This window comes from Caretta caretta, chromosome 7 (genome assembly GCF_965140235.1).
Source record: "Caretta caretta isolate rCarCar2 chromosome 7, rCarCar1.hap1, whole genome shotgun sequence".
NCBI classification, from domain to species: Eukaryota; Metazoa; Chordata; order Testudines; family Cheloniidae; genus Caretta; species Caretta caretta.
This window is the reverse complement of record NC_134212.1, coordinates 70,410,616-70,430,868: the sequence shown is the minus strand read 5'-3', so window position 1 is coordinate 70,430,868 and position 20,253 is coordinate 70,410,616. Positions and strand designations below refer to the sequence as shown.

General features: G+C 40.3%; 1 long non-coding RNA gene across 1 annotated transcript in view; it reads right to left on the bottom strand.

The window, feature by feature from the left end:
* The window catches only part of LOC142072889 (uncharacterized), a 51,776-nt gene extending 32,257 nt beyond the window's left edge, over positions 1–19,519 (bottom strand). Inside the window, exons 1-2 of the long non-coding RNA XR_012669497.1 lie at positions 19,460–19,519; positions 2,003–2,048 (exon numbers count right to left, since the gene is read on the bottom strand). This is a non-coding gene — a long non-coding RNA (uncharacterized LOC142072889). The remainder of the gene's footprint in view (positions 1–2,002; positions 2,049–19,459) is intronic.
* Positions 19,520–20,253: the final 734 nt, after the last annotated feature.

Genomic DNA, 20,253 nt, shown 5'->3' with positions numbered 1-20,253 from the left:
TGGTTTGTCTTTTAGGAAATGGGGTCAGACTTTAACAACAGCTGCTCCAGCCCAGTTCAACTTATTTCTCTTCCCCTGTACCCCCAAAGAACAATTATTGCCATCTTTAATACCATCTCTAAAACTGTGAAATAGGGGTGTTTTCCTTCTAAAAATATGTGGAGGAAAGTGGGAAGAGCCTTGTGTGACACCACTTAAGTACTGCTGTGGGGATGTACCTTGCCAGTCAAATTCTACTATTTTCCTTTTAAAAAGGATCTGCATAAATCACGCTGAGAGTAATCTGATTAGCCCCCCTATAGGTAGAAAAGTGGGCCTCTGCTATGTTCTCTAATTTCTATGCACAATGACATTTTTTGTCAAAATACCACTAACAAGTATCTGCAGAAGTCCTAATATTTCCGTTGTCAATCACAAGTTTATCATCTGACTTTTAGAACATTCACTTGCACAAAAGAATTTTCAGCAAAATACTGTAATATATTTCAAGAGTTACATTAAATCAGAATTTTGCTTACATACACATCTCTTCATTTTTCTATGGCGTTTTTATGCAGTGAATGAATTGTACACTTTTATCATTCACAACAAAAAAATTCACCTCACAAAAATGAGTTATACTATCTCCTGAGTATTATTTGCCTGATCACATGCCTAATCTTTAGTTTACCACTATTTTCTAGACCTCCAGCCAATAGGATGGGCAATTTCCTTTGGGATTCCATTCATTTCTAGTTTACATAAGCCTAAAAAGTAGAGTCATGAACAGCTCGCCATATATGATTTGCTGGTTAACATTTATTCACAATACTGTTTTCTAGAGATGGTCATAAAAAAAACCACAAAATTTCATCCTGTAGAGGCTATAACAAACATGAATATTTTTATAAGAAGGCTGTCTTTCTGATAGACAAGCCCAAAATTTGTATTCTAAAAATCCCAGGAAGAGCTCTTGACTCCACCTATAGTGAACTAGATGGTATTTACTTGCTACCCACCAAATAAGAAAAAAATCAATAGGTAAAGTTATATTGTGCCACTACTGCATTGTAAGATCAAACAAACTGCATCATCCTAAAAACCATTGCCTTTTCAGTCAAATAGCAGCTTTGTCAAAGCCAGGGTTAAGCTAGGCAATAACTTTTATATTATTTTAGCAACTGCCACAATCTTATTATGGGTCTTTTTACTGACTTTAGTGAGTACTGGATCAGGACAAACAAGGATTAATTTGTGTGCATCACACCATTATAGCTCCTGCGGTGCTCACTGACCCAGGACATTGCTGATGCCAAGAACCTACTGGGATTCAAAGAAGAATTGTACATTTATATGGATAACAAAAATAACTAGAGTTAGAATAGTATAAATTAGTGCTCAGAGAAAACAGAATTTCCATTCTGTGGAAAATTTGTATATTTCAATATGTGTTTTCATACCAGATTGAGACCTCATTGCCTCATGGGAGTTTTAATTCAATTTGCCTGATATACCCATTCTCCCTTATGAGCCAGTATACCTGATCAGACATACATGGCTGTGGTTGCATCATAGGAAATGTGATTCCCATGACATATCTTGTCATGTGGTCAGCAAGGAGATTGTATTGCATAACTGTAGATGTAGTCAGGCCAAAGGGCCCAGTCCACAGGAGAGAATGGGAACCTGAATTACAGTTCCCATGTGGCAATGCGATACAATAAGCAAATACAGTTTAACACTGAAAAATTGAAATAAAATCTTTTGTTTCACTTTTTCCAACAGAAAAACAAAAAAAGTTGGGCAAAATTAAAATTTGCTTGCAAAAAAATTTGATTTTGCAGAAACTGCATTTTTAGATGAAAAATCATTTTGATGGGAAATTCTGGAGCTGCTCTAGTAAAAACAAGTTTTACAAGCAGTATAAAATATAAATTTCATGTTTCAGGATTTAGGATGATCTCCAACTATTGGACTTTAGAAAGAAACTTCCTTGGGGGTAGGTTATCCCACATCTACTTACTGCAGGATTCCTCTGTACCGTCTTCTGAAGTGTCTGATGGCGGTCACTGTAGGAGACAAGAAACTGGATTAGATGGCTGGATACATTTATTAACAGAATTACATAATGGGGTTGCCTATGAAAGCAGAGGACTGTGCTCTATGAACCAGGAAGTCCCTTCCAGTCCTATGTTTCTATGGGGTTTGATCCGAATTGTAATTCCTATATTTTCCATTTAGCGCTAGAATTTTCCTGACATCCTAGGGCAATAAACAGATCCAGCTAACATGCCAAATTCATAGAATTTAATAGATTATCCTGGTTGTGTCTATTGTTGTGGGGGTTGGGGTTGGACATTGCAGTAACTTTTAGTGATAGACTCTTGCTTCTTTCAGTTCCTGTGCCCAAAGCCACAACATAGTCTTCATTTGTCTTCATTAGTTCAGCAAGCTTTAAGATATCTGCCTGGTGAGCAAGCTCTTTCAGTATGTAAAGAAAAGCTGATCAAGTTGGAAAACCTAGCAAATATTCCTAATATCTGTGCATTCTCCCTAGGCCTTTCTTCACATTCCCTCTAAATGTTCTGGAATTTCCACAATATACCATTTATACTTTCTTATCAGTAGACCCACCCAAGAGCCCTAACTGAATAATGTTCAAATACACAAGTAAAAATTAAGAAGACTAATGCTGGGGCACCTCCTTGCCCTTGTCTCCCATTTTCTGGAGAAGCCACCCCATTGGCACTTGTGTCTTCTCCACTGCTCTCTTTGCCCCCATCCACAAAAAATGCATTTTCTCTCCCCAATAGCGACTCTGCTGTAATTCCCATCACTGCTCCTTTGAACACAAGCAGGCAGCCCCATCCCACCCTGCTCTCAACCTCCCTGAAAAAAGCTGGCAGATCCAGACAATCTGCACCACTCATTCTTGGCTCATAGACCCTGTGAAGTCCCCCTTTCATGTCCCACCAGTCCACAGACTCCACCTGGCAATCCTCCCCTTCCCAGGCCCCGGATTCTCCCTGCTTCCTCTTTTTCTAGTCCAGGCTTCTACTTGCTGCCTCCTTGCAGTTGCAGCCTTGTAGGCTCCTTAATCCCAATGCCTGACCCCAACTGGGCCCCTGGTGCTGCTCCAGAAGATCTCTGTACTAAGGCAACTCATTCTTTGGAGCAAGATATTTTAGCCTCAAAGAGCACAAAAAACAGAAGCCAGTAAGAATGTCTGGTCAGAGCCCTGTTCTATACATTCAATGGAGATCTGAACTCTCTTCTTACCTCCATCATGCTCCAAGGGAGGAGGGTGGGCTTCAAAGCCAAAGCTGAAACATTAAAGGGCTGTCTACACAGCTATTTTTAGAGGGCTAGCCGTTAGCCAAATCTGTTGACCCAGGCAGGAAGGCTCACTTCCACGGGTTGTATGGACATACTCAGTAGGGGCTAGAAGCCTTCCCACATTGCTCTTGTTCATGCTGTTGTACTGATGCTGCCAGTGTCTCCTTCCCTTGACTGAATTGGACGCAGCTGCACTAAAGGGGCAACAATTTGCCAGCTGCTCCTGCTCTTCTCCCACCTGCCCCTTGCTGCCCTCTCAATTGTGCCGTTGTAGAGGAGAGAGACAAACCAACCATCGGCCAGAAAGGATTTTTATTTGTTGAAAGAAAATTAAAAAAAGAAAGAGTTTAATTGAAGGGATTTTGACCTATTTGCCCCTAATTAGCAACTACCCCAGACATCAACTCTACTCTCTGGTGTTGGAAATTCAGCTGTAATAAGATTATAGTTGTCATAAAGAATGGAAGGACACAAGCTATGTGACCATTGCTCTTTAGTTTATAAAAGAAAACAAAGTATTAGTTCACAATTTTATTGCAAGTCTCACAATAGTTGCTGTTTCAAGTCCCAGCTCCTAAAACCACATAATTACTTAAGATTCATTAATTTCCTTTTACAAAGTTTGGAGACCCTGACTTCTGATTTTTGAATTCTTGGGGTTGGCAATTCTGTTTGTGTCAACATTACATTGACATTTTATAATATGTATTAAGGCCATGATTCCGCATGGTACTTAAGCATACAGACAACTTTACATATGTGAGTAGTTCCACGGCCTAGATGCTGAAGTAGCTTGCTGAACCAGGGCCTAAAATCATCTCAGGCCTTTTCATCTGATCCCAATCAAATTTGCAGAACCTTGTTTCTTATTTCTGGATCTGAGATTGACAAGGAAAAGATCATGAAGTTAACCTTGAGTCACAAGGATGGGCTTAAAGATTTTGAGTTTAAAAGTACACTTTTTTGGGTCTTAAAATATACTCAGACTTAGAGAAAAAACTTCTAACTTTTACAAGAAGAATTTTTATCAGTTCATATTTTATTCTTTCTTATCATTTTCAGGCCTTTGGTCTGGCCTTGCTTCCATTTCTTTACAATTTAAAGAAATTTTGCTTGAGACAAGACCAGTGAATTACATTTTTCAATTTTGTTTCTTCATAAACCAAACAGTTGCCTTCACACTGTATATAGGATACATAATGTATATCATATGGTTTCATTGGCAGGCTATGTATGCCCCTTGATTGGCAACAAATATGTCAATCTCATTGTTCCATCTGTCTGAACCATCTTAGTATTTGCTATAGCATCAAAGTATTCATAAAGTTTTAAAAGCTACACTTACATTTTTAAAATTTAAATATCTTATTTTGAAACTTTTTTTTAGCAGATCCTTAAAGAGTAGATAATCTAGAGAGAGAAAACAATTTTAAAAAGATCTGGGCTTAATTCTGCATTTCCGACATAAGCAAAACTGATACATCAAAGTTAATAAGAGTTTTTCCGACATAAGACTGCAGGTTCAGCCCTTAAAATTGTGGCAAAAATCTTTTATGCCATTAGAAACATGGGGCCTGATTCTGCTCACTTACACCACTGTGAATCTGGAATAAACCCACTAAAGTGATTGGTTTTACATTGGTGTAGCTCCAATGTGAGGTTGGAATTGGGCTCACTGGCTGTAATCCTTCTGTTCTGCATTATTTTTATAGGCCCCATTGGATAAGATTATTGAAAATCAAACACGCCTATAGCATGATGAATATTTTACTGAGACAAATATTCACATTGTAGGAAACAAGTTATTCTAGCTTTCACAATATGCATACAAAAAAGTAGCACGCAGCCAAATATGCCTTTGATGAAATACAAGAGCATGGCTGAAAGTACTGTAATTACTAGGCAGGCTTATGATGGTTTTCTCTCATTAATTATCTCTTTTCCTATGTGAGTCTCAGTACACTTCAAAATCCCTCTTTTTTAAAAATATATGTTTAATTTTTACATACATTTTTGTTTCATTTGCTTCATAATTTCTATCCTATATGTAATTACGGAAAAAAATAAACGTGACTTCCTGTTTTTAATGATCAGGTCATAGAACCAAAAGAAAAAGGTTGGGTTAATTCTAATAATGGCTCAGATCCTTTCTTCTCGAAAAGCACACAGACATGTCCCTGCAGATGCCTGCATCCCAACTCCCTTGCCCATTTGGGTGCAAGCAGAGTAAGAACAAGGAGGGGATGGAGCCACATGATGCCTGCTATTTCCCTACCCACAGTTCATTCCTACAAAATCAGGATTATAAAGAGAACACAGACTTGAAAGGGAAGGGGGATGGGGAGCTGTGAACCTCTCCTAGTAGCAAATCTCTAATGAAGCTGCTTTGCCAGTGAGTTGGGATCCCACAGGAGTCCCAAACCAGTATGGAGAACCTTGGTCTCCTGTCAAGACCCTGAGGTCCAGTATGTTTGAGGGCAGCCCAGACTTTTCCACTGAGGGGTGAACCCCCCCCACAAAGGGAGAATGTGGGGAGATTCTCCCCAGTTTAAAGATAAGCTTTGAATACCGTGTTGTATGTTCTGTTACTGGAGCACAGCTGTGGATGACGTAAAACTACTGGTAGCTTTATTAATATGTTTTTTCACGAAGAACATGTAATTGATGTAAAAATAGTCAAGGACATTTCTTTAATACATGTAGATAAAAGCCCCGTTTGTACAAATGTTAGAAGAAATTGCAAGGCTGTTTACTGTTTGAAAGTTAGCACATGACTAAATTTGATCTGGATTTTCCAGTGAGTAGTATAACCGGTTGAATATTATGAAAACATGAGCAAACGTTGGTTCAATTCCACACAGCTGTTCAGTTCAACCACACCCATGACCCCATTTTTATTTGCTCTTTACATTGGGGTTTTGTTCATATGAATGTTTGGGGAATTGCTGATCTAAGGGCATTTAGTGTTAGGCACTTAATTGATACACTAACTGAACAACTCCTCAACCCCTGGAAAATTGGTTAAGCATAAACAGGCCTAATATGTACCATACCATATATTGACTCAAAGCTTGATTTGGCAGCTGTGCCAATGTGTTATTGAGAAAACTAACAGAGCACTTAAGAGGTATTAATCTTCCTCTTTTCACTTCTGCAGCAGGAACATCACCTCCTTCATTTTAAATCTGTAGGTCTGCTCATTGCTTGTACCACTTATACCGCTGTTCTTATGATTAGCAATAGTACAAGGGGTGAGAATAATTCAAAACCATTTTGGAACCATCCATATGTTCATAGAAGCTGCCAATATCTCTGACCTGAGTTGGTTGAGTTCAGGATCCTGACACAGGGAAGAAAGGTAAGCAGCACGATACGGACCCTGGACTTCAGGAAAGCAGACTTCAACTCCCTCAGGGAACGGATGGCCAGGATCCCCTGGGGGACTAACTTGAAGGGGAAAGGAGTCTAGGAGAGCTGGCTGTATTTCAAGGAATCCCTGTTGAGGTTACAGGGACAAACCATCCCAATGAGTCGAAAGAATAGTAAATATGGCAGGCGACCAGCTTGGCTTAATGGTGAAATCTTAGCGGATCTTAAACATAAAAAAGAAGCTTACAAGAAGTGGAAGGTTGGACATATGACCAGGGAAGAGTATAAAAATATTGCTCGGGCATGTAGGAATGTTATCAGGAGGGCCAAATCGCACCTGGAGCTGCAGCTAGCCAGAGATGTCAAGAGTAACAAGAAGGGTTTCTTCAGGTATGTTGGCAACAAGAAGAAAGCCAAGGAATGTGTGGGCCCCTTACTGAATGAGGGAGGCAAACTAGTGACAGAGGATGTGGAAAAAGCTAATGTACTCAATGCTTTTTTTGCCTCTGTTTTCACTAACAAGGTCAGCTCCCAGACTGCTACGCTGGGCATCACAAAATGGGGAAGAGATGGACAGCCCTCTGTGGAGATAGAGGTGGTTAGGGACTATTTAGAAAAGCTGGACGTGCACAAGTCCATGGGGCCGGACGAGTTGCATCCGAGAGTGCTGAAGGAACTGGCGGCTGTGATTGCAGAGCCATTGGCCATTATCTTTGAAAACTCGTGGCGAACCGGGGAAGTCCCGGATGACTGGAAAAAGGCTAATGTAGTGCCAATCTTTAAAAAAGGGAAGAAGGAGGATCCTGGGAACTACAGGCCAGTCAGCCTCACTTCAGTCCCTGGAAAAATCATGGAGTAGGTCCTCAAAGAATCAATCCTGAAGCACTTGCATGAGAGGAAAGTGATCAGGAACAGCCAGCATGGATTCACCAAGGGAAGGTCATGCCTGACTAATCTAATCGCCTTCTATGATGAGATTACTGGTTCTGTGGATGAAGGGAAAGCAGTGGATGTATTGTTTCTTGACTTTAGCAAAGCTTTTGACACGGTCTCCCACAGTATTCTTGTCAGCAAGTTAAGGAAGTATGGGCTGGATGAATGCACTACAAGGTGGGTAGAAAGCTGGCTAGATTGTCGGGCTCAACGGGTAGTTATCAATGGCTCCATGTCTAGTTGGCAGCCGGTATCAAGTGGAGTGCCCCAAGGGTCGGTCCTGGGGCCGGTTTTGTTCAATATCTTCATAAATGATCTGGAGGATGGTGTGGATTGCACTCTCAGCAAATTTGCGGATGATACTAAACTGGGAGGAGTGGTAGATACGCTGGAGGGGAGGGATAGGATACAGAAGGACCTAGACAAATTGGAGGATTGGGCCAAAAGAAATCTGATGAGGTTCAATAAGGATAAGTGCAGGGTCCTGCACTTAGGACGGAAGAACCCAATGCACAGCTACAGACTAGGGACCGAATGGCTAGGCAGCAGTTCTGCAGAAAAGGACCTAGGGGTGACAGTGGACGAGAAGCTGGATATGAGTCAGCAGTGTGCCCTTGTTGCCAAGAAGGCCAATGGCATTTTGGGATGTATAAGTAGGGGCATAGCCAGCAGATCGAGGGACGTGATCGTTCCCCTCTATTCGACATTAGTGAGGCCTCATCTGGAGTACTGTGTCCAGTTTTGGGCCCCACACTTCAAGAAGGATGTGGATAAATTGGAGAGAGTCCAGCGAAGGGCAACAAAAATGATTAGGGGTCTGGAACACATGAGTTATGAGGAGAGGCTGAGGGAGCTGGGATTGTTTAGCCTGCAGAAGAGAAGAATGAGGGGGGATTTGATAGCTGCTTTCAACTACCTGAAAGGGGGTTCCAAAGAGGATGGCTCTAGACTGTTCTCAATGGTATCAGATGACAGAACGAGGAGTAATGGTCTCAAGCTGCAGTGGGGGAGGTTTAGATTGGATATTAGGAAAAACTTTTTCACTAAGAGGGTGGTGAAACACTGGAATGCGTTACCTAGGGAGGTGGTAGAATCTCCTTCCTTAGAGGTTTTTAAGGTCAGGCTTGACAAAGCCCTGGCTGGGATGATTTAACTGGGAATTGGTCCTGCTTCGAGCAGGGGGTTGGACTAGATGACCTTCTGGGGTCCCTTCCAACCCTTATATTCTATGATTCTATGACCTTAGGGAAGGAATTTATTGGCTTCTTGAAATAAAGCTGCATACACCACAGATGAATGAGTAAAAGTGGCAGCCCATCAGCAGGAGACATACTAGTGAAAACGATGATAATATTTTGATTAAGAATGCTCAGCTTTTGCCTTGGTATCTGTTTAATGGTTGGAGCAGATGCCACAGGTTCAGAGTGCCATTATTAATTATTTGTATTACGGTAGCATTTTTGAGACAGCAACTAAGAGCAGGGACACTGGGTGCTAGGCTGTGTACATATAGTTGATAAGGACAGTCTATGCCTTAAAGAATTTGTAGACTCAATAAATGAAAGACAAAGTATGAGTATTCTCATTGAACAGATGAGGAACAGAGAAATTAAGTGATTTGTCCAAGGTCGAACACTGAAACTATGTTAGAGCTAGGAACTGAAGCCAGTTATTCTGAGTCCCAGCCCACTGTCTAACCACAAGGCCAGCCTTCATCACATCAAGTATCAGGATCCTGAAAAGCAGTGAAAATCTGGTCATCTGAACCCTGAACAACAAATGGGGGTGGGGATGGGGGTGAGGGGGCGGCAGGGAAGGATTCTTTTCTTCATACCAAACTCTGAAATGTAAACAATGTAAAGATCAGTGAATCGCTGCTATGCTAGGTAGGTAGAACAAGTGAAAATAAGCCAAAACTAGTTTTGGATTTTTCCCTGTTATGTTCCATTGATTTTTAATGAAACTGATTACGTTTATGGAGTTATAAAGGCTTAGCAGATGTTTAATGGCCCAGTCAAGTAATTAATTGTTACTTCTGGTTTCACAATGTTTTGTCAATCAGCCATGATGGCAGGTTTTGAGAAAACAGTTGATTACACTCACATGCAGAATTAACCCTTTTCTGATATACTGCTTACACCTATTCAAATGAGGATAGCATTTCTGAAGATGCCTTTTTGAAAGCAGCAAAAGGATTAAAAGCAGCTATGAGTTAGCTATCATTTGGGACAATTTTATAGCCATCTCTCTCTTTTAGGTATATACAGCCCACCACTGACTATAATATCTTGGTCCTGAACATAACTACATGTAGAATTTTATAGTATTAAAAGCAACCCTCAAATGGCCATGCAGGTTTTAAGAAAGGAGGCAGCTCCTAACAGTTAATAGGAATATATGGATCGGGTTCAAAATTCCAGCTGCTTATTAAGAGTGTTTTCTCCTCTACACCCTCCCACTGTCTCTGGAATTGCTGAATGGATCAAGTGTCATATCAATGCCTACAATTTTTGGACTATTTTCTAAGGGTTTGTCTCTATGACAAAAAGAAAAGGAGTACTTGTGGCACCTTAGAGACTAACAGATTTATTTGAGCATAAGCTTTCGATGCATCTGATGAAGTGAGCTGTAGCTCACGAAAGCTTATGCGCAAATAAATTTGTTAGACTCTAAGGTGCCACAAGTACTCATTTTCTTTTTGCGGATACAGACTAACACGGCTGCTACTCTGAAACCAGTCTCTATGACAAGTTACTACATGGCAAAGCAGGGTGTGAATCTACAGTGCATAGTAAGCCAAGCCACACTTTGGGACTTTCACTGCACAGTAGTAGTGTCCACATGGGACATTACTCACAGCAAGCTGATGCATTCTAGATTCACTATCTGGTTTGCCGCACAGTAACTTGCTGTGTAGACAAGCCCTAAGGCCAAGTTGAGAGGAAACATAGAAGTTAGATGGTCTTTTCCATTTTTAAGTCATTTTCTTGCTTGTGGAGAATTGTTCCTAATAGTACATTTGCTAGTATTTTTGTTCAGTCTGGTTTAGATGCCCACTTGCTTGGGACTTCTAACCACTCCCCTTGGCACACTATTACATAGCCTAATACCATTTATTGATGAGATATTCTGCAGATATTCACCTCAAATTTTCCCTTTCCTGCTTTGCCTAGTTATGTCACCATATACTAAATTAAATAAGCCATCTTCCTGCTTCTTTAGCACATATAGGCTGCTACACCTGACTTAGTGGTCTTTTAGGAAAGCTACCACTGTTTAGCTTTTAATCTTTCCTCATAAATAAGTCCCTTAAACCTCCTGATAATTTTTGTTGCTCTTCTGTGAACTCCCTCCAATTTATCAGTATATTTCCAGTAATGTGTAATGTGCAACTGAATGCAATGTGGTCAGACCAGAACCATTTTGTATAATTTGCTATGCCCCATCACCAGTAAGTCTCTTTCAGCATTACCACTTCCAACATTTCTTCTTCACCCTGGAGTATGTGCATCTTGGTTTATTTCCCACCCCACCAGATAGCTATCAACTTGGGAAACTGAAAAAAAATGCAATTTTGCTATTTTCTGTTCATGTTTCTAACCTCTCCAGATCCCTTTCTATTATTTCTCTCTTCTTGCTTCTGTTCACAACACAACTCAACCTAATGTACAGTCAACCTGCTTTTCTTTCCCACCTCTAGGTCAGTAATGAATCACTGCTTCCTCGTATCTTTATCTTGTGAAATCTAACCAACTAACAACCATAGAGAGTTGTTCTTGCACTTCAGGTTCTTCCAATGTTATTTATGCTAACTTTGCAGGAGTTCATTCTGTTTCCTCTCCTATCCAGAAATAAATGACAAAACACATTTTTACAATTTTTCTAGATGGCATTATCAATATTTGTTAGAGTCAGGCTCCTGCACAATCCAGTTTACATAAATTACCCTGCAGGAGAATGAAGTCAAAGATTTGCAGTTCTTCTTAGCTTAACTGTCAGTCGATGCAGATTTAAATATTGAAGATGGTGCCGAAAGGGTCAAGATGACAAAAATAAGAAGCAGAACAGAAAGTTTTCCAAAATATAGAGAGGAATCAACCTTGGCAGAAGGTAACAAATTTAAAAATAAATAATGCTATAATATGGATTTACCTGACAACCTAACCAGCCCTGTGACCCTAACAGCAACTCTATGCCAAGTGGTAAAGGGATAACTATTCTGTAACAGTAACTCCTGACAGGATTGACAAACTCACTACACCAACATATTGCTTTCATAGTATTTATCCAAAGAGTGTCAAGTGAAGTATGTAATACGAGCATATGTCATACTGATCCTCTTAATTATTTCAAGTTGTATATGCAGATGATATTTAGTGAGTTGTGTGTATCTACACTGGAAAATATGTTTTAAAGTCTGAATCAAAGTTGGGTTAATGACCAGGTTTTGACCGAGATACATAAAACCCATGTAGACAGGGGAATATGTAAAATAAGCATTGTGAGCCAACACAATGGAAGTCCTTTCGCATAGAACTTCAACATGAGAAAGTAAAGCCAACATGGAGCTGGCACAACAAGGAATAAATTATGGGGCCATCCTGACTCTAGCAACAAAACAAAGACTTTAGGGAATATAAAAGGAAAAAAATATATGACACACCTCTTTGTCCTTCTCTGAGGAAGCAAAAAGAACAGTGGTTTTTGCATTCATGAATTGGGGATCCCAGTTGGAGATGGTTGGTTGGAGATGTTGAGAGAGTGCTTTAGGTGAGAAACTACTGTACACAAAAGTTTTTAGCCTATTATAATTAAGTTTAGACTCCAAGAAGTGTAGTATACCTTTGTTCATGTATAACCATGTCTGTTTCCATCATTATCTGTATTCACTGTCTTTTATATATTAACCTTTGATTGTTTTGCTACAAATATATCTCAGTGCTGATAAATTTGAGTTGATCCTCAGTTGAACCAAACCAGCTGGTGTGCGCACTGTTCCTTTGGGGACAGCTTATCTGGTAATTTTCTGTGAGTGTTCACTGGTTAAGGGCTGGACACTCTCAGGGAACGCTTCAAGAAGGCTTAAGGATTAGAATGCACCTATTGCAAGGCAAGGCAAAGTGAGCATGGCCCAAAGGAGATTGTTTGGGTGGCTAACAGAGTGGTGGTGTCAGGTAGCGGTGGTGTCAGGTAAACACTGGAGGTGGAGGAGGGAAACAAGGTGAGTCATAGTGCTGGGCACTACTAGAAAGCATCACACCACCATCAAAGGTTGAGCAAGGGGGTAATTCACTTGCAAGTGTTAACCAAGAAGGGACAAAAGATTCAGTGCAATTAAACACTTCATGATAGGAGAGCTCATTTGTACTATGTATTCAAGAATTGCAAAATACTGTCTTGGATTCCTTCAAGATTGTTCTAAGATTTTATTAATTAAACAAAAATATGTTAAAATAAAAAAGGGTTAAATTAATTCTTGACAAAGAATGAATTTTGCCTTAAATCAGCACCAAATCAGCTCTGTAGCAGCAACACCCAACAAGATGAAAAGTTCAACAGGGATTATTCTTGACTCCAAGGTCAAATGCCTAGCTCTGCACAACTGTACAGAAATGGAGCGGGGGAGGCGGGGAAGGGTAAGGATGCAGAGTTCCTTCTTCCAGAGTTCTAAATTCTGTTCTTAGGCCATTCACAATCTCAGCTCTTGTGTCCCCAGTGCACAAAGACTGTCTAGCACACACAGTGTCGACAGAAACCCCATAAGGCATGGGGAGTAGTACATGGCTGAGAGTGCTCTAGAAAAGAGCACACTGAAACCTGATAAAGGATGTAACTTTGTCTGCTGCTCTATGCACTCCCACACCATTCTATAGCAGTCATGCCTTCCTGAAGACCATTACCTCTGGGAGCCATCATCAGGGCCCTTAATATCATGGGTAGTGGCTCAAAGCCACATTCGGTCCATTGCCATTTACATTTAGCAAGTCATCAGTAGCTCCTTCTTGGACACAAATGTTATCATTAACCATGGAACTCATTTCCTGTTGCTGTTTTAAAGCAAATGTATCTCTGCCAATTGCCTCTGGACGCACCACGAACAAATTTGGGTGTGTAGATTCCTGTGACTCTCACTTTCTGAATTTAGTCTTTATTATGTTATTACAGAACAAAAATTAGTCAATATATGTATAAACATATTTCACCCAATTATTGCAAAGTGATTTATATACACTAGAAAAGACACAAAACACACCACATATATCTTTTTTTTCTAGAGGGGTAAGCTAAGGAATAGAGAAGTGATTTGCCAAAGGTCACTCAGCCAGTCAATGCCAGAGACAGGAGAAGAACTCAGGAGTAATTACTCCCAGTCCCTTGCTCCAAACATTAGAAACACTGCCTAGTGTAACCAATGGCATTAGTACACTTTTCAGTCAAATCCTTTCAGTAGGTTTTTTAAATTACTTTTTTATGATTATATCCCATGAATAAACAGATCCTTCAGGCTACCCCCCCCTTTAAAATAAATACCTCCCCCCAAATCCCTCCACTTCATTAGCAAATCACAACTAATAGTCTGACAAAAGATCTGGCCACAAATGTCAAATAATTATCTCTTGATACTGACCCTAATTATATACAATTCAGATATTATTAGCATGTACATAAATAATTCTAGGTATTGTCCATTTTAAATTAACTTCCTATAGTAATTACCTAAGTGCTGGTCCCTTTTGTATTGTTATACCACTGCCAGAGGATTTGCTGACTTCTTGTCAGAAAAATATAATTCCAGCACTTCTTACTTGTGCTCGATCTGTCTCTCTTAATCCTTCCATACCTATTTATCCTGATCCTTTAGTTGTTGCTTCGTCATTTCATTTTGTTTTGTTATACTCTTTCTCAGATTCAATCTATTGTTTCTGAATCTCAATCAGCTAAACACATACTGAACCTTTTGTTTGCAAATCTTCTTTTTTGAGTTCCCCTTAGAAGTAGCTCCTCTTTAGTTTTTATACCTATGTAACCCTTCTGCCCGTCAGAGTTGGCAGCAACAAGGGCTGGGTTCAATATCTAGGGGTTCCATTCCAATAACACAATGCAAACCGGCTCGAGCCCCCACCCAGTGACCTGGGACAAATATATACCACCCCCGCTGGGCGCCTCCAAGAGGCAATACTTCCCCTCTCGCAAGCACATAGTCTGAGTGTAGCAAAAGCCTTTTAATAACAGAGAGAAACAATGTGGCATTATGTTGGGGAAACACCACCAACAGGATTCATAACACAAACCATGAGCAAAAAAAACCCACCCCAGGCAAATTGGGGCATGCCCTTTTCCCTTTGGTTCTTGAGTCCAGCAACCCCAAATCACCCAAAGTCCCAAAAGTCCAATGCCCCAAAAGTCTCTGTCCCTGGTCAGGGCAGCCCCAGAGTTTGAAAGTTTATCTGCGGAGCTTTACCTCCCAACCTGGGTGGAAACAGGACGGGGGTAAGAGGCACCTTACGTGATCTGAAGCTGACCGCCCCATAGCGGCGCTCCGCTCCGCCAGCCGCCCCACAAACTCCTTCGCTCAGCTGCACTCCGCTCCGCCAGCCGCCCCACAAACTCCTTCGCTCAGCTCCACGGCCCACAAGCAGCTCCTGCCATCCACACACTGCTCCGCGTCGAACTGCTTCACAATATATCTTCAGGCTCCCCCACTACTTAACACAACACTCAGTGATTTCAGCTCTTAGGTGAATTCAGCTTGTAGTAGGGGAGCCCCAGTGCTGGTGCACTGTCAGCCCAAAGTGAACTCAGCAGCCTATAACTAGACTTCTAATGAAATCAAAATTAGCTCTGATATTCCACAGTGGAGAGAGGAGGAAGTGCAATTAGCATGTAAGGCCCTCACCAAGGGGCCCATGCCACCAAGTATTAATACTTGTCCCCAGCCTCTCTCCATTCACACAGTTTTGGAATCCATGACCCTTGCCTAGCGAGTGCTACTTAGTTGATGGTGAATCCCTCCATCATAACAAAAGGCCACGTACAGTTCCAAGCACAGTTCCCATAATCAGGGTAATAACAATTTATTCTTCCTGCCCCAATAACAGAGACACTGGGGATCCCACAGCAGCCAAAGTGACCATTTGGGCAGCTATGGTCTCATTCTAGGCGGGGTGGGTGTGCCTATGCAAATGAGATCGGCCCCTGAAGTTCTTTTCCACAACTTGCCACACCTCACCACCAGATGTCAGGGTGGAGCTCATCCTGACACTGCTTACACCTACTCTTAAATTATTTAAGAAACTCATCAACATTTATCATGTGAGCACTTTACAAAATCACCAGAAAACTGAGATTTTATTCCTTTCCAGTGTTCTGAAGTGAGATACAGGGAGGTAGCTATTTGTCTGACAATCTGTCTCAGTAACATATCCAGACTTAAAAAGAAAAGGAGTACTTGTGGCACCTTAGAGACTAACCAATTTATTTGAGCATAAGCTTTTGTGAGCTACAGCTCACTTCATCGGACTTGTTTCTTCATTTCTTGTATCACAGATACTTGTAGTGCTCAGGGTCAGCAGTGTTGTATTAATGTAGTCAAATAACAGTGCTTTTAAAAAAATTTGGAATATGCATCTGCTTTTAATGTTATGAACAATTATATAGTGTCTGTATTGAGCCCTTCAAGCATTTGAAAGCAAATTTCAGGCTCAAGGACAATCTCAAACTGTAAATGTAACTCCACTTTTTCCAGATGGGCAGCAGAAGTGCAAATCTTCCTCCTATTGCCTTTCCAATCTTGATCTGGTGGGACAACCTCAGAGAGGTCAGTAGAATCCATTCTCATTACATTCTTGATCTCTCTGGTGAGATTATCAATATGGATGACAATTAGTGTCAGTAGTGAAGGTATGGCTGTGATGTGGATCTTGTGCTAGGAACTTGCCTGAAATCAGTTTACACAGACAACTAAAATAATGGCCATTACCAATATCAACATGAATCATGTTTGAACCAGTAGTCCAAACATGGGAGACTCCACATCCCAGTTAGAGCCATATTTTGATTTCAATTGTACGGGTGTTAATTCAATCAAATCAATAGAATGACTCAATTTACACAATGTGTGACATTAGAATCTAGCTCAATCTTTAATGCAGCATTATCTCACAATTACTCCAAAATCTACTCTACAGTCCTTGGCCCTCCTCTTTTTTTTTCTTATCATCTGCAACCATAAACATTTTAACACATATACTGTGGCAGTATCTAAAGACCAGAGATTATTAACAGCTATAGCATCTTAGGTACTACTGAAGTTGCGTATCTAGTTATGTCAGTTGCAGTTCCTAGGCTAACCATCATTTTGCTGATGTTCTGGATGCAACTTTCTAAACAGCTTAATTGATGGGAATTCTATTTCTGTTCGTTATTATTGCTGGAATTCTTCATTTTATATTGTGACGCTCCATATGCTTTATGAAAATATACTTATGAATGTGAATATGATGTAATTGGAATATGCTTTGTGCAAAAGGTCTTTTGTAAGGTATCTTGTAAGCTTGTAGGTTTATTAGTAATTGGGGAACCTTTTGGGAAAGTAGAAACCTATACAGCAAGGATGGGCTCCACCTAAACCAAAACAGAACCACGTTGTTGGTATGTAAAATTTAAGGTCAAATCCTAGTAAAGAGGAGAGAATACAAGTTGATAGTGGGACGTTGCAGTCCATAATGTTTTATGGAAATATGCTATGAGTGTGAATATGATGTAACTGGAATATGCTTTATGCAAAAGGTCTCTTGTAAGGTATCGTTACAAAGCTTTAGATGAGCTATTACCAGCAGGAGAGTGAGTTTGTGTGTGTATGGGGGTGGGGGGGATGTGAGAAAACCTGGATTTGTGCAGGAAATAGCCCGACTTGATTATGTAAAGAGTTGTCACTTTGGATGGGCTAGCACCAGCAGGAGAGTGAATTTGTGTGGGGGGGTGGAGGGTGAGAAAACCTGGATTTGTGCTGGAAATGGCCCACCTGATGATCACTTTAGATAAGCTATTACCAGCAGGACAGTGGGGTGGGAGGAGGTATTGTTTCATATTCTCTGTGTATATATAAAGTCTGCTGCAGTTTCCACGGTATGCATCCGATGAAGTGAGCTGTAGCTCACGAAAGCTCATGCTCAAATAAATTGGTTAGTCTCTAAGGTGCCACAAGTACTCCTTTTCTTTTTGCGATCTACTAAGTGTGTTCATCCCATTTGTTTGCATGTATTATTTCTATGTCTGGAGTTAGGTGAATAAGATAGAAACTTATATTACTGATATAAACATATTATGTGGAAGCCATTAAGGGTACTTCAGAATCGATGACCTGTAAATGGCATGGTTTTCACGCAAACCTTCCTGGGTATGTACAGGCCAGCCCTGGAAGAATGGAGGCTGGGGTCTCACAGGACATGTGATCATGTCACCTGATACTGGAATCCATCTTAAACCTGGTGCTTTTCCATTTAGAAGGAGGGGTGGGGACCCAGAGAGACAAAAGATTCCCACCTTGTTCCAAAGCTCTAAAAGGGGGTGGAGCAGGACAAAGAGGGCCAGTCATGAGAAAGCCCAAGCTTAACCTAAGATGTCTGCTGGAACTAACAAGGACTGTACCGGGGAAAAGGATTGGGCCCAGACTAGGAAGGAGTGTATTCTGTGAAAGCAGCTTATTGAAAATCTCTGAGGGTGAGATATTACCTGTAATCAGTTTCTTAATGTATTAGGCTTTGACTTGCATGTTTTTGCTTTATTTTGCTTGGTGACTTACTTTGTTCTGTCTGTTATTACTTGAAACCACTTAAATCCTACTTTTTATACTTGATAAAATCACTTTTGTTTATTAATGAACCCAGAGTAAGTGATTATTACCTGGGGGAGCAAACAGCTGTGCATACTCTCTGTCAGTGTTATAGGGGGCGGACAATTTATGAGTTTATCCTGTATAAGCTTTATACAAAGTAAAACTGATTTATTTTGGGTTTCAATCCCATTGGGAGCTGGGTGTCTGGGTGCTGGAGAGGTAACCTGCTGAGCTGTTTTTGGTTAAAGTCTGCAGCTTTGGGGGTGTGGCCCGGACCCTGGGTCTGTGTTGCAGCAGGCTAGCGTGTCTGGCTCAACAAGGCAGGTTTCTGGAGTCCCAAGCTGGCACGGAAAACGGGCTTAGAGGTAATTTCAGCACATCAGGTGGCAGTCCCAAGGGAGTCTCTGTGACTGAACCCGTCACATATATCTCAAAGCTATCAACAGTTTTCAAAAAATGCTATTGATTGATCTTCGTATTCTGATGTTAACTTTTACTTTTATATTGTTTTGCAATGCTTCAAAATGTTTTATGGAAGTTTAACAAATTTATAGGAAATTTGTTTTACAGGAGATTTGATTACTACTCTGGAATCTATGTCATGTACTACACATCTCTCTTTAATATTATTTTCATTTTTAACCTTTATTCCTGTAAAAATATTATGCAATTTAAATTATTTTTATTGTGTTGTTTTATCTTACAGAGAAGACTCAAGATCTCATAATTTAAAATCTCCTGGTATTTTCACGAGTAGGTGTGAAAGCTGATATGCTGTTTAAGACCTGAACTTTGCAAAGCCATCAATTTCCACAGAATATTCTGTGGGTCTACATTTCAGCTAAATTAGAGTCAACTGAGCTAGTCATTACAGTCTGTCCACTTTGTTTAAATTAGATAAGTTCTTCTGTGCTTTGCCTTCTAAAAACTATTGTGTTAAAATATTTGATGTAGGATCAGTAAAACAATGCCAAACATTAAGCTTTGGTTAATAATCATACTTACAATGGACTCCAAGCAGAATGAAGATAGGTAGGATACAAGAGCTGCACAATTGATAAAGCTGTGGGAAGAAAAAAGGGAATCTATATCATATCAAGCATGGAATTGTGATATTTCTGTACATTTTTTAAAAGCAGAGATTCTCTTTTCATTATATGTGTATACAGTGCCTACCACAATAAGATCCAAGTCCACGATTGGGGCCTGTAGATATATACAGTATAAATACAAAATAAATAATGTGAAAGATTAGGGGAGGGGTAACACGATTTTAAACAATGATATTCCTGGTGACTACAGGATTTGTATTCTGAAACATATGAAAGTCATTACTCAAGGCCTTGACTTCTGTGCAGCAAGAAAAGGTCTTAAATCACCACCTGAAACATTTTTTATTAACAGCGGAGGCAGCAGTCAAAAGAATCAGTTTAAGAAATTGGAAATCATCAAACGAATGTGGACTAGGATGATGAAACTGATTCTAGCAAGTGTTATATACAACCTTACAGGAACAGCTGAGGAATTTAAAGAAACTGGGTCTTTTCTTTCTCGTAGCTAATATGCTCTTGAATGGTTACAATTGCTAGGGGGTTCTTTTTTATGCTAATTTTTATGTTCCAGTTATTTTTATTTTAATGCTTATGTGCTACACTGTTCTTTTTGTGTATCCTCTACTTCCCAGCACTAGAAATGTAAACATTAGCCATGTAATAACTGTTGGCATGTCCATGCTGACATATACCTCCCACAGCAGAAGCTGCACTTCTGTGGTGGATGCAGCAATAACCTGGGACTGA